The sequence below is a fragment of the Hyaena hyaena genome, unplaced genomic scaffold (assembly GCF_003009895.1).
Source record: "Hyaena hyaena isolate Hyena2069 unplaced genomic scaffold, ASM300989v1 scaffold_135, whole genome shotgun sequence".
Taxonomy (NCBI): Eukaryota; Metazoa; Chordata; class Mammalia; order Carnivora; family Hyaenidae; genus Hyaena; species Hyaena hyaena.
This window is the reverse complement of record NW_024080767.1, coordinates 2,921,027-2,935,769: the sequence shown is the minus strand read 5'-3', so window position 1 is coordinate 2,935,769 and position 14,743 is coordinate 2,921,027. Positions and strand designations below refer to the sequence as shown.

Genomic DNA, 14,743 nt, shown 5'->3' with positions numbered 1-14,743 from the left:
GGCCGCGAAAAGAGGGGGGCTTTTAATTTAGAAAAGATGCATCTGCTCATCTACCCACCACCCCCCGCCTCCCCTAAGTCAGCTCCTCCGTCTTGTTAACTCAGCATCTATTGTATTTCCTGACACATAGCAGTCACCGCAAGGACATTGCTCTCCTGAAACTCTTCAAATCCCTATTTTGTATATTGCTTTGGGGTGATTCAGATAGGTTTTGGGCACAATGTCTGTTTTCCAGAAGCTTCCAGGCTGATGGAGGAAACAGAGGAGGTATTTGTGAATGCCTCCCCGAGTCATTCAGAATACCACATGATTGAGTGTTACGGTGTGTCATGCACTCTGAAGCACCATTTGCCACTAGATGTCAAACGCTGATAAGCAATTCGCATAGATCACTGACATTCATCTTGACAGTGACATAGTGAAGTGGGCATCGTTTTCACTGTCCCCATTTGAAAGGTGGTCACTGAGGCACAGAACATTTAAGGAACTGGCCCGGCGTCTCACAGCTAGTACAGCTAGCCGGCTAGGGGCTTACGTTACCCAATGTCATAAGAGGCAGCAGTGATGAAGCCTCCCAGAGGGGGTTTAAAGGGTGGGTTGGTTTTGAAAAGGTTCCAGGGGGGTCATATTCCAGGCAGGAGGAATGGTGATTAGCACAATTTGGGGGGAAAAGAGTGAGCTTCTGGTGACTGGGATATAAGGTTGGCCAGGTTAGGTGGGGCTAGATTAATCCACTTTTAAGATTCAGGCCTTGACCATGACAATCAAGAAACTAACAAAGGCATCCAAGTAATATTTTGGAGATCAATACGTTGTTTATTATTTACATTCTATTCCTGTGTTATTTACGTATGTTACAGTAAATTAAACAACTTAGATTTGAATTTCAGCACACACACAAGATCTTTTTCTTGAATGCCAAGATGAGGAATTTCTATTTAGATCATTCTGGAATTTCTTTATTGTCTATACATTGTTTCCCAGTGTAGGAGGTCCCGCACCCCATTTCAGTGCTAGGGCAGCGAGCCTGCTCTCTTCATTGTCCCTCTTACCTCCTCTGCCCCCTTCCATCCTGATCTAGCATCTCTTCTCATTTATGACATTCTTAGCCCCTTCTGCTTCCCATTTTAAAAAGAGAAGAAAAGAACAAAAGTTAAGAAGGCACCCCTCCCCCCCCCCGCCAACCTGACTTCTACTGACTTTGAGAGATTGAATGAAGCTTTCTCTAACTACTTCCTTTTCCCCGGCCCTAGTTAGGTCCTTGGACTTCAAGAGGAAGAAACTACAGGCGGACTTCCCCTCAGGGAATGTTGTTCTGCCTCTGCCTGCTGAGGAGAAAGCAGACTGTAGGACAGTTCTATTCCCTGACACTTGTAGTGATGGGATTTGGGGGATCAGGAAGGACTGTGTCCCGGGGCACCTCCTCAGGCTGCTGACAACCACCTGAATCTTGTCACTAGGGCCCAAAACCTCTCATTTCCCAGTGAGCCATGAGGCTGCAAGTGCAGAGGACCTGGGACAGGTAACAGGGTGCACGAAATTCCTTTACATTGACCAGAGGAAGCCAGAGACCTGTTGCGAGAGGTGCGGTCCCTGGATATTTTCTTCTTTGCTCCCTAGGTGCCTTATAGCCTGGCCTCTTTGAGTCACTGGGCTGATGACAGTTGGTGGCCATTTGCTAGGAAATGACAGCGGATTGTGCCATGGCAACAAAGGAGATAACTGGAGTATCAAAGAGAAGATTTACATGAGAGCAGTATTCAGCCCCATGTTCTGCAGCAAGTCTAGAAGGTGCTGCACTAACCCAGGAGGTGACCAGACATACCCCGAAGGCCACGCCCAGGAATACAAAGCTGAGAGGAGGCCTGAGAGGAAGAAGGGGCGCCATTCTTCCTCCAGGAGGCCAGCCTGGTGCAGGCGGGCGAGAGACAGAAGCTGAGGAGGGCTGCTTGCTGCAGGAGAGGGACAGATTGGCAGGAGGGACAGACTGGAGCCAGGAGCAGAACCCAGGGAAGCAGAGTTAAGACCTAAAGTCGTAGGAGGTAGAAAGAAGGAGGTGGCCGGGACAGGCAGTATCCTCATCACGTTTGCTGGACCTGGAAGAGCGGAGAGAGCAGAGGTAGCTAACGCTGTGGTTGGCGATACAAAACAGACGTTCTCTTGACTGGCACTGGTGTTAGACTCACAACCAGCAGTGAAACACCTCTTGCAGGTGTCGGAAAGTGGGGCTGCTCTGAGGGATAGTCACCTGGACAAGAGGGCCCTCATGTTGAGGAAGAGTCACTGCTCCATAAACCACGGAACAGGCTACTAGGGAAGATGTTGTTTCGAGGAAGGAGGGTGTTTTGGGTGCCTAGTGATTACTACAAGACAATAATGTTAATTACGTAGTGATTATAACCTTCCTTATCAATCCGGAAATGCTCAGAACATTGTCACAGTGAAGTTCAGTATCTTCCACGTGAAAAGTTGCTTAGCTAGTCGCATCTGCCGTCTGTGCATTCATTTGTTCTCACCTTTGGCATATATTGATCAAAACCTACTGTGTGCTAGGTCAGAAAGTAGCCTCTGGGGACACGGCCACAAACAAAATGGACATGTTCCTTGCCCTGAGAAATACAGCCTTTAAAATCTCAAGTTTTTTGCATTGATTTAAGATTTTCTCTGTGGACAAATACATGATTAATTTTATAGCTATTCCATGCACATATGATGAGGGTGGTGTGTGTGTGGATATGGGTGTGTGCGCATGCGCGCAGTTATGATCTTAAAGAGACCAGTTGGAAGTCACTGTAGCACTAAAAGTAGAGACAGACGTGATCCGATTTATCCTTTAGAAGCTGACCCTGGCTGCTGGGTAGAGGATGGACCGCGAGAAGCCAGAGCTGATGTCAGCAGTCAGCAGACTTAGTAATGGCCAGGTGAAAGATGTTGGCTCAGGATAAGCAGATGTGGGGGTTGAATTCATTTTGAGACCAAATAAGCAAGATTTGGCAACTGATGGGGGAGAATGTGAAGCATTATCCCCTTCTTAGGTTGGCCATGGAGCTACAGGAGATACTGTTAGCTTCACTTTACAGACAAGGAGATGGAGACTATACATGACTGAGAGGAGAATCTCATGGTCCCTCCACCTCTGATGTCTCTGCTGCACCACACAGGAAAGTAGGGTGTGCAGAGGATGCTTGCCGGGAAGCTGTGAACTTGAACCGTCAAGTCCTTCCACTTGCCAGGACCTCTTCCAAAGCCATACTCAGTCTTACCTTCTGAACTGTGTGTTCTCTTCTTAAAAAGCACCCCCCGTAAGTATTTAAGCCTCAGAAGGCACAACAACCTTACTTTCCTCTAACTGAGTGAGCACAACTTCATTGGATAGCACTGAGATGACAGGATGAAACCCAGGATGAAGTCCAGCCTGTTGGGGGAAAGTGCTTGAATTTAGGGTCCTTTGGGAGAGGAACAGATGCCCTGTTGGAGGTGCACATTTAGTGTGTACATAATACTTTATTTATTGAATACTTCCTTTATGTCAGGTACTATGTTTTGTATTGTTTTATTTTTGCTGTTATCTGATTTAATCTTGACTCAACTTTATGAGGTGTGCGCTTTCATTATCTCCATTTTATATTTGAGGAAACTGGGCCCTAGTGAGATTAAGTAAATGACAAAATTATCATTCGAGGCAGTGAGCTGGACTGGCATCTGACAGGCCTGACTTTGACGTTGAGGCTGTCTTGAACCCCCACAGCTAGAGGGCTGTTGTCCAAAGCCTAATCCTCTGACGGGTTCTTGACTTACATTATTGGAACTTCATCTCCCAGAACTTAGAGGATGCAAGGTCTTAATTCTACCTTACTCCCCCAAAAAAGGATTTCTTGGTGAATTGTCGACAGGAGAAAGTAATCTTTCTGTCTTCACATAAAAAGACTGAGACCATTTCTGACATATGCCAGAGACGACAGCAAGATTCAGAGGTTTGAGGGGTCAGATGTTTTCTGAGGGAGAGGAGAAGCCACTGGAAGGTATTCACCATGCAAGTGATATGATCTGATTCGTGTTTTTAAAGAATCATTCTGGAGAACACCATAGGGTAGTGTAACGGGCTGGCTCTTTGAGTATCACATGAAACACGTGTGGCTTAGCATAGCAGATGCAGAAATGACCTAGAAATTTTGGTCAAGACTTTCCATAATCATGGCATGTTTCTTGCTTAAGGGAAAAGCTAATGGTATGAAATGCTGTATTGTATTTAGAATGACCAATAGGGAATGGTTTTTATCGCCATGTTCCTCCCCCCCATCCTAACCCCCTTCCTCCATCTCTGAAATCTCTTAGGATAAGGACCTACTGGTCAGCAGAGAGCTTCCCCTGTGACCTCTGTCTCTTACTCATCTGGCTCTTACCAGCCACACTAACAGGCTCTAGACTCTAAACCATCCAGCAGAGAACGAGGAACACCAGAGAACCAGCTGCTACGCTGGGCCACCCAGACTCTGCTGTTAAAACTCAAACCCCAGGAGACATGGCAGAACGAAGTAGGAACATTGAACATGAAGAGAGCCTCTCTGAAGGTCAGCTGTGATGGAGGAGGTTGGTTTGGGCCACATGGGTTAGTGCTGCCACAGATTTCTCTTCCATGTATGACATCTATTTCTTAGATGTTGACACTGTCTAAACATGGGCTGAGCAACGCACAATTGAAGGTGGGTAAACAGACTGGACAGGCTTTAGATATAACTCTGTAGAGACGTAAGTCATTAAGCAGACATAATGCAGCATCTGAAAATAGGAAAGAGGGTAGGAGTGGAGCAATCATGAGGACAGAAAGGGCAGAGAAAGAGAAGCCTGTGGGTTGTGAATATGGTGTTTACCTCTAATCCCAAAGGGAACAGCCACATTGGGTTGGCTTCCCCTGTTCGCCATTTCTCTTGCCCTCTGGCCAAACCAGCAACAAACAGCATTGTATAGTAGTCTGTGTCAGGAATAAAAGCCATGGGGATCTGACCCCCAGCAGTGTGTTTTCAGCCTGTGAATTTCCTGGCTATCTTTACAGGGGATCATTCTTGGGGAAGGGCAGGCTGGAAATAATATAAGGAGATCAAGAAGGAAGTCAAGCAAGTGACACCTTTAAACAGGCGAAGCGAGGCGAGCTCTTCCCCCACGGGACAGTTAGAGTTATGCAGAGCTGTAATTAACCCAGCAGCCCCCTGGATGTGTCTATTTCACTGCACAAAGGCTGTTGAAAGAAGGATTCTTGAAGAAAGAGGTTCCAATTCAAATGTTATTTGAGTAAGTCCCTCGTTGGATATACTATTTCTGGAGTTTATGGCTATAATCAACAAAACATGGCTATTCTTTCATGCAGGTTTTTCATATGAGTTTCCTAGTCCTGTTTTAAAAGAAAAAAAAAAAGGCATCCATAAATGGCTGTGGGTCCGATGGGGAGAAAGGGAGGGGGAGATGTGGCTGGAATCAAATGAAGGACTTCGGTTTCCTTCTCACAGGATCTTGCAAACGTTAAAGGAGCAGGTGTGTCATTCTTTCATACCCTGCGACTTAGATATGTAAGAAAGTTGTCAGTTTTGTACACAGATAACTGCACAATTGCTATATTAGCCTCCTTAATGCCAATCCGTTCTCTCTTTTTTTTTTGAACGAGCATTGTTTTGCATGCCTACCCTATGCCAGGCACTATTATAAAAGCACCAGAGATAGGACTATTTCTCCCATGCCTTCATAGAACTAATAGTGGAGACAGACAAAAACATTTAAATACATGGACTAATTCTACCATGATGTGTTGAATAAAATAGCAGGAAAAATAGCAGGGAGGGAAGCAGGGTAGGAAAAGAAGCAATGTCAAATATGGTCAAGGAAGGCCTCGCTGAGGTGACATGTCAGCAAGGATCTGAAGAAAATGAAACATGGATGTGCGTTTGGTGGGGGGGGGGGGGGGGGGGGGGGGGCAATATTCCAGACAAACTGCACGGGACATGCAAGGCCCTAAGGTAGGAGCACATTGTGGTTGTAGAATAGCCAGCAGGCCAGTGGGGTTGCAGTGAGGAATGAGGGTCGAGCCCTCTCATCTCAGCTAAGGCTTCCTCCCGTTGCCATAAAGAAAGCTCCTGAATATTCATTCATTCATCTGGGCCAGCACACAGTGGTCTGGGTTCTAGAACAATGGACCTTAGTATCAGCCCTCTACTCCTACACCCGCTGAGTGTTGGCCATTCAGAATGGCTCCCGTTAAACTTAAAACTGTAGAAAACAGAATGAAACTGTCATCAGGCCGCTCTTTACCCTTGGATGGTCCGAGTCCTGTGCCAAAGCGTTTATGCAGTAGGCCACATGACACCCTGGTCACATTCCTGAGAGCACACTGACGGACCACGTGGTTGTGATCTACAGGAGAGACCCCATATCAGAAGACCTAGCCAAATCTAGTATATATTTCCATAAGCAAGTTGGTTGGGCTTTTTCCCTTTTGTTTTTTGGTTGGGTTTGTTTGGGGTTTTTGTTTTTTTGATTTTTTTTTTTTTTTTAGTTTTTTGTTGTTATTCTTTGGTTTGTTTTTGGTTGTTTCTGGAAGGACATATGTAACCACAAAACATGAAGGAGTATTATAAGTTTCCTGCCGTAGGCTCACCCAGTCGCTGATAACTGGTGAATGTGTGGAGTCACAGCATTTCTATGCGTAACTGATTGTGGACGTCTTATCTGTACGTAAGCATACGAAAACATTCTTGAAAATAATTACCAACCACTAAACATGCATCAGCTAACAAATGGGGATAAGAACGCTAGAACCTCAATGCAGAGAGCTTTGCTTGAGACGATTAGGGAATCTCACCATCCGGAATCAAGATTTCAACACACTGGTCTGCATTTTTTAGGGCTATATAAGTGTAAGTAGAAACAGGCATATTTGGAGAAAAGCATTAGTTTCTGAGGTCTGGCCAGCTCCTGTTCTTACCTCTCTGTCATCTCTGATTGGATCAGACGTCACAGAAAGTGCCTCGGATCCCTGTTTCATGTCAGGTTTAACCCCTCTGGTTGAATACCATCCTTGTGAGGTTGGGTGGAGAGAAATTAAATTTCTCTCACCAGAGCTGTGCACTGAATCAGGTATCGGGGGGTGGGGGGCTACATCAGTAAACTTCGTTGGTCACAAGATGTATGTCCTTCCCGAGGCTCTGTAGCTGCTAAGTTGGCTCTTTGCGACCACAGTCTGATCTTTCATTTTACTGTAATGCAGTTAGACAACCTAGTTATTCAGGCATAGACTTCTCTGGTTTTCATTATCCCTGAATAACATTTGATGCCAAAATAGGGGAAGACGGGAAGGAGGGGGAGGGGAGCTGGGCATTTTTCACAGCTTGTGTGAGACGCTTAATATTTGAAAGTCTTTAAAATATACTGTACACATGCATTCCAGTTTTATAAGACTAACATAACATGTTCAAAAGTTGTATGAATTTCAACGCGTAACCAGAGTCAGCCCTAGCCTGTTTTAAATAAGCCGTAATGGCCTGGCGGCAAACCTGCATAGTTAGCAAATCCCTCCTCTGTTTATGAGAAGCTGTTCCTCACCAGGTCACTACAGAATACTAGTTCTCTCCCTTTCTGTGGGCCCTCTAAGTCAGCCCGTGTGCCGCTTGCAGCAGGATTCTGGTTTTAAGAGCCAGGAACCAAGGGCATGATGATGAGGTGATACTTTGTTTTGATTTTAATAAAATGGCATGAAGAGTATGCCCAGGCCTCTCCTAACCCACTGGGGAGGCTGGGCTCCATAAATGCTTTCCATAAGCCTAGGGCCACATAGATGTAGCAGGCTCCCCCTTTCCTCCATGGGGCCTGGAGAGTTCTCAGAGCCCAGAAGATGCTTTTTTTTTTCCTTTTATTTCCTTTTTTTTTTTTTTTTTTAACTTCTTTGGAGCGGAAGGCCCTCAAGCGGTGCTTTTTAGGCAAGGATCTCCTTTCAGTAAAAGTCAGAGCATAAAACCTGCTGGGATAAACCCAACTCTAGCCCATCAGCCGTCCTCTGTATCAGGTATCAGGCACTGTCACGTCTCTCAAAGGTGAGGGCCATGTCTGACCAGATCCCCCATTTCAAGGAAATCTGCCGACCCCCTTGATAGAAGCGTCCCTGCTCCTCCAGGCACAGGAGGGAGGAAGACGTTGCAGGTGTTAAAAAGCTGCTGGCCTTTGCAGTGCACATGCTTCTGGCTGCAGATTCACCTTGGCCTCTGTGATCCCGCAGGAATCGTCTGCCACATACCAAACTGGCTTCGAGAGACGCTCCCACTCCATTTGCACTCTGGCATCAGAAGCTGCTCTAATTATAAACAGTGCAGGAGAGAACAGGCTGGAGCATTTAAATAAGACTGATCGAAAGGCTGTGGGCCAAGAAATTATCACAGGGTAACATGTAATTAGGAAATCTAACGCTCAAGGTAACATTCAGCCACCTGACAGGACAGCCTCCCCAACCAGCACTCTGAACCTGTAGTGGTGGCTTGTCAGCTTAGCCTGGGGGGCCCTCAGCAGATGCTGGGACTCCAGTGGCAGACCCCGGAGTCTCCCAGAGACCAGTAGCTCCCTTCTCTTTGTTGTAGAACACTGCCCCCCCACCCCCCGAAACATCGCCCTCCACATTCAGAGCCCACTATGCGTCTGATACAAGCTTGGGTTCTATACGTCTTTATGGTACGAGCCTTCTTCCCTCTCGCAATAGGAGTATTGGAGCCTCACCACCCCTGGAGGCATATAAAACCCCTGTATACTTACCTCATTTCTTCCTCCTGTTTAGGAGAGGAACACTTCAGGGCGGGCATTCAAGTTCAAGCCCTTGTTCATGATCATGGTTTGATAGCCTTTAGTTACACTCCCTCTCAGCCAGCGGCATCCCCAGAGATGGTAGAACATACGCAGGAAAACCCATTTAATTAGGACCCACCATGGAGAACCAGGAAGCGGCTCCCAAGTACTTTATGGCAGAAGCTGTCGATCGGGAAACGGGATGTTTTGCTTTCCCTCACTTTGGTCTGGCTCCAGCTCCTTGGGGAGGTCTGGGGGCCCGTCTCCATCTCCATGGAAATGGCACCTGCAGCCTTCCTCAAATCAGGCTACCCTGGAGGCCAGCAGCCTTTGCATCTGCCTTCTGTTGGTTGGTTCTGTGTTTGAAGATATTAAGTGGTCAGGGCCAAAGGCCCAGCGTCCCTGCCCAGGGGCCTAACGTGCTGGGTATTCTCCAGTCTGGTGTGTGGAGGGTTCCCTTCCACGTTCTGTCTGCCCCTTTGCTGCAGAGTGAATCATCAAAGTCTCCCTCTGGGGCAGACAAACCTTCCCTCAACAGTGGTCCCAGGAGGGGAACTCCAGTGGTTTTGAGTGACACTGAACCCCGTTCTCACCCTCATTCCCACTCTACTCGGTCCTTCTTCTCCAGGGAAGTGTGTTCCCGAGTGGGAAGTGATCTGCCCTTCTTGCTGGTAAATCATAGCATTTTCTGCAACACCTTTTCCCCTTCGTAATGCTGACTGGTTTTTCTTTCTGTTCTGTGCTTCTCACATTAGTGTTCCAAGCTCCATTGAAGGACCTAAATGCCTGGACTCACATGGTCTACTTATTTTCTCTGCAGCACAGAGCCATTTATAAACTTTGCTCATTTTCCCCACAGTGCCTCACATACAGCGGTGTTCAATTATAACTTCCGTACTAAGCCCATTTGAAAAGAAATAATGCTTCTAGTCAGTAAATTGCTGCACTGAATGTGTGGAGGAGCACAGGACGTGCAAATGAGACCCCCTGCCCTCAAGGAATTCATAGTCCAATGAGGACTAAGGGAGATATGACAAAGTTACATGAAAAGTCAACGAACAGGGGGGCGCCTGGGCGGCTCAGTCAGTTAAGCATCCATCTCTTGATTTCAGCTCAGGTTGTGATCTTAAGGTTCATGAGATCAAGCCCCGTGTTGGGCTCTGTGCTGACAGCGTGGAGCCTGCCTGGGATCCTCTATCTCCCTCTCTCTCTGCGTCTTCTCTGCTCTCTCTCTCTCTCTCTCTCTCCGCCCAAATCAATAAACATTAAAAAAAAGAAAGAAAGAAAAGTCAACAGTATGATTCCATGTCGGATCTGTGCCCAGAAGAGGACTAGTAATGGTGACCCTAAGAATTTGCATGGGTTCGCCCGTCCCCACACTCTGTAAAGTGGATGGCACTAGGCATTCTTGGACTTAGCTCCCTGTCTATGAAGTGAAGGTGAGGGACTTGTCCGAGGCAGTCATGTAAGGGGGTGGGGGGGGGGGGGGGGGGAAGGGTGGTCAAGACAGCTTCATGTGCCTGAGAACGAGACCCACACTGTATCCCTGTGGCTCAGAGCCTCTCTGTCACTTCTATCCCAGTGCTCTNCAATGCAGAGAGCTTTGCTTGAGACGATTAGGGAATCTCACCATCCGGAATCAAGATTTCAACACACTGGTCTGCATTTTTTAGGGCTATATAAGTGTAAGTAGAAACAGGCATATTTGGAGAAAAGCATTAGTTTCTGAGGTCTGGCCAGCTCCTGTTCTTACCTCTCTGTCATCTCTGATTGGATCAGACGTCACAGAAAGTGCCTCGGATCCCTGTTTCATGTCAGGTTTAACCCCTCTGGTTGAATACCATCCTTGTGAGGTTGGGTGGAGAGAAATTAAATTTCTCTCACCAGAGCTGTGCACTGAATCAGGTATCGGGGGGTGGGGGGCTACATCAGTAAACTTCGTTGGTCACAAGATGTATGTCCTTCCCGAGGCTCTGTAGCTGCTAAGTTGGCTCTTTGCGACCACAGTCTGATCTTTCATTTTACTGTAATGCAGTTAGACAACCTAGTTATTCAGGCATAGACTTCTCTGGTTTTCATTATCCCTGAATAACATTTGATGCCAAAATAGGGGAAGACGGGAAGGAGGGGGAGGGGAGCTGGGCATTTTTCACAGCTTGTGTGAGACGCTTAATATTTGAAAGTCTTTAAAATATACTGTACACATGCATTCCAGTTTTATAAGACTAACATAACATGTTCAAAAGTTGTATGAATTTCAACGCGTAACCAGAGTCAGCCCTAGCCTGTTTTAAATAAGCCGTAATGGCCTGGCGGCAAACCTGCATAGTTAGCAAATCCCTCCTCTGTTTATGAGAAGCTGTTCCTCACCAGGTCACTACAGAATACTAGTTCTCTCCCTTTCTGTGGGCCCTCTAAGTCAGCCCGTGTGCCGCTTGCAGCAGGATTCTGGTTTTAAGAGCCAGGAACCAAGGGCATGATGATGAGGTGATACTTTGTTTTGATTTTAATAAAATGGCATGAAGAGTATGCCCAGGCCTCTCCTAACCCACTGGGGAGGCTGGGCTCCATAAATGCTTTCCATAAGCCTAGGGCCACATAGATGTAGCAGGCTCCCCCTTTCCTCCATGGGGCCTGGAGAGTTCTCAGAGCCCAGAAGATGCTTTTTTTTTTCCTTTTATTTCCTTTTTTTTTTTTTTTTTTAACTTCTTTGGAGCGGAAGGCCCTCAAGCGGTGCTTTTTAGGCAAGGATCTCCTTTCAGTAAAAGTCAGAGCATAAAACCTGCTGGGATAAACCCAACTCTAGCCCATCAGCCGTCCTCTGTATCAGGTATCAGGCACTGTCACGTCTCTCAAAGGTGAGGGCCATGTCTGACCAGATCCCCCATTTCAAGGAAATCTGCCGACCCCCTTGATAGAAGCGTCCCTGCTCCTCCAGGCACAGGAGGGAGGAAGACGTTGCAGGTGTTAAAAAGCTGCTGGCCTTTGCAGTGCACATGCTTCTGGCTGCAGATTCACCTTGGCCTCTGTGATCCCGCAGGAATCGTCTGCCACATACCAAACTGGCTTCGAGAGACGCTCCCACTCCATTTGCACTCTGGCATCAGAAGCTGCTCTAATTATAAACAGTGCAGGAGAGAACAGGCTGGAGCATTTAAATAAGACTGATCGAAAGGCTGTGGGCCAAGAAATTATCACAGGGTAACATGTAATTAGGAAATCTAACGCTCAAGGTAACATTCAGCCACCTGACAGGACAGCCTCCCCAACCAGCACTCTGAACCTGTAGTGGTGGCTTGTCAGCTTAGCCTGGGGGGCCCTCAGCAGATGCTGGGACTCCAGTGGCAGACCCCGGAGTCTCCCAGAGACCAGTAGCTCCCTTCTCTTTGTTGTAGAACACTGCCCCCCCACCCCCCGAAACATCGCCCTCCACATTCAGAGCCCACTATGCGTCTGATACAAGCTTGGGTTCTATACGTCTTTATGGTACGAGCCTTCTTCCCTCTCGCAATAGGAGTATTGGAGCCTCACCACCCCTGGAGGCATATAAAACCCCTGTATACTTACCTCATTTCTTCCTCCTGTTTAGGAGAGGAACACTTCAGGGCGGGCATTCAAGTTCAAGCCCTTGTTCATGATCATGGTTTGATAGCCTTTAGTTACACTCCCTCTCAGCCAGCGGCATCCCCAGAGATGGTAGAACATACGCAGGAAAACCCATTTAATTAGGACCCACCATGGAGAACCAGGAAGCGGCTCCCAAGTACTTTATGGCAGAAGCTGTCGATCGGGAAACGGGATGTTTTGCTTTCCCTCACTTTGGTCTGGCTCCAGCTCCTTGGGGAGGTCTGGGGGCCCGTCTCCATCTCCATGGAAATGGCACCTGCAGCCTTCCTCAAATCAGGCTACCCTGGAGGCCAGCAGCCTTTGCATCTGCCTTCTGTTGGTTGGTTCTGTGTTTGAAGATATTAAGTGGTCAGGGCCAAAGGCCCAGCGTCCCTGCCCAGGGGCCTAACGTGCTGGGTATTCTCCAGTCTGGTGTGTGGAGGGTTCCCTTCCACGTTCTGTCTGCCCCTTTGCTGCAGAGTGAATCATCAAAGTCTCCCTCTGGGGCAGACAAACCTTCCCTCAACAGTGGTCCCAGGAGGGGAACTCCAGTGGTTTTGAGTGACACTGAACCCCGTTCTCACCCTCATTCCCACTCTACTCGGTCCTTCTTCTCCAGGGAAGTGTGTTCCCGAGTGGGAAGTGATCTGCCCTTCTTGCTGGTAAATCATAGCATTTTCTGCAACACCTTTTCCCCTTCGTAATGCTGACTGGTTTTTCTTTCTGTTCTGTGCTTCTCACATTAGTGTTCCAAGCTCCATTGAAGGACCTAAATGCCTGGACTCACATGGTCTACTTATTTTCTCTGCAGCACAGAGCCATTTATAAACTTTGCTCATTTTCCCCACAGTGCCTCACATACAGCGGTGTTCAATTATAACTTCCGTACTAAGCCCATTTGAAAAGAAATAATGCTTCTAGTCAGTAAATTGCTGCACTGAATGTGTGGAGGAGCACAGGACGTGCAAATGAGACCCCCTGCCCTCAAGGAATTCATAGTCCAATGAGGACTAAGGGAGATATGACAAAGTTACATGAAAAGTCAACGAACAGGGGGGCGCCTGGGCGGCTCAGTCAGTTAAGCATCCATCTCTTGATTTCAGCTCAGGTTGTGATCTTAAGGTTCATGAGATCAAGCCCCGTGTTGGGCTCTGTGCTGACAGCGTGGAGCCTGCCTGGGATCCTCTATCTCCCTCTCTCTCTGCGTCTTCTCTGCTCTCTCTCTCTCTCTCTCTCTCCGCCCAAATCAATAAACATTAAAAAAAAGAAAGAAAGAAAAGTCAACAGTATGATTCCATGTCGGATCTGTGCCCAGAAGAGGACTAGTAATGGTGACCCTAAGAATTTGCATGGGTTCGCCCGTCCCCACACTCTGTAAAGTGGATGGCACTAGGCATTCTTGGACTTAGCTCCCTGTCTATGAAGTGAAGGTGAGGGACTTGTCCGAGGCAGTCATGTAAGGGGGCGGGGGGGGGGGGGTGGAGAAGGGTGGTCAAGACAGCTTCATGTGCCTGAGAACGAGACCCACACTGTATCCCTGTGGCTCAGAGCCTCTCTGTCACTTCTATCCCAGTGCTCTTCAGTCCTGTCGTACCGGCCCCATAGATGCAGCAAGGAAGGTGGACTGTATTGCCTACTGCCATTAAACAGGGGCAGAGAGAAACAGACTTTTGAGTAGTGATGACACTTCGGTGTTTGAATCAGAAAGGAAGTGTCCAAAGACACTTCCTCTCCCGACATGTACGTGAATTAGAGGGATCACATGCAGGCAGTTCGTTACAGTGCTGTGAAAGTACATGCAAGTTTTCCTGAGCCACACGCTGCCTGGACCGCTCCCATGGATTTTAAAGAGAAGATGAGATTCCCATGTGGCTTAGGTACTCATCTTCCTGAGATCAGAAGGCGGAGTCAGGACCATCCAGGGTGCTCAGACTACAGCGTATCCAGCTGCATTATCATTAGCCATCTCTGTAGTAATAGGCCCCGGGCTTGCATCCTGACTCCACCATTTATAGGCTCTGTGGCCTTTAGCAAGTCAGCTGACTTCTCAGAGACTATTTTCTCGTAGGTAAAATGAGCCTGTCTCGGAAAGTTGTGAGGATTTACTGTGTTGGTGTGAACCACCAGATGTGTTAACCCCAGTCCCTGGGCCTGTTTAACAAACTATGGCGGCCGTGAGGCTCTCGTTCTATCCCTTCCTGAGCCGTAGAACTTGAACATACATTCAGAGCTGAAGACCCCAGAACTCTTCCCCGAAGGAGAGCAGTGAACTACACTGAAACAGCCTCTCCCTTTTGGGGACGATGCCAAAAGCTTTGTC

General features: G+C 47.6%; 1 protein-coding gene across 1 annotated transcript in view; it reads left to right on the top strand.

The window, feature by feature from the left end:
• Positions 1-14,743, top strand: part of AUTS2 (activator of transcription and developmental regulator AUTS2) — a 744,772-nt gene that overhangs the window by 444,329 nt on the left and 285,700 nt on the right. The gene's annotated exons all lie outside the window — the stretch shown is intronic.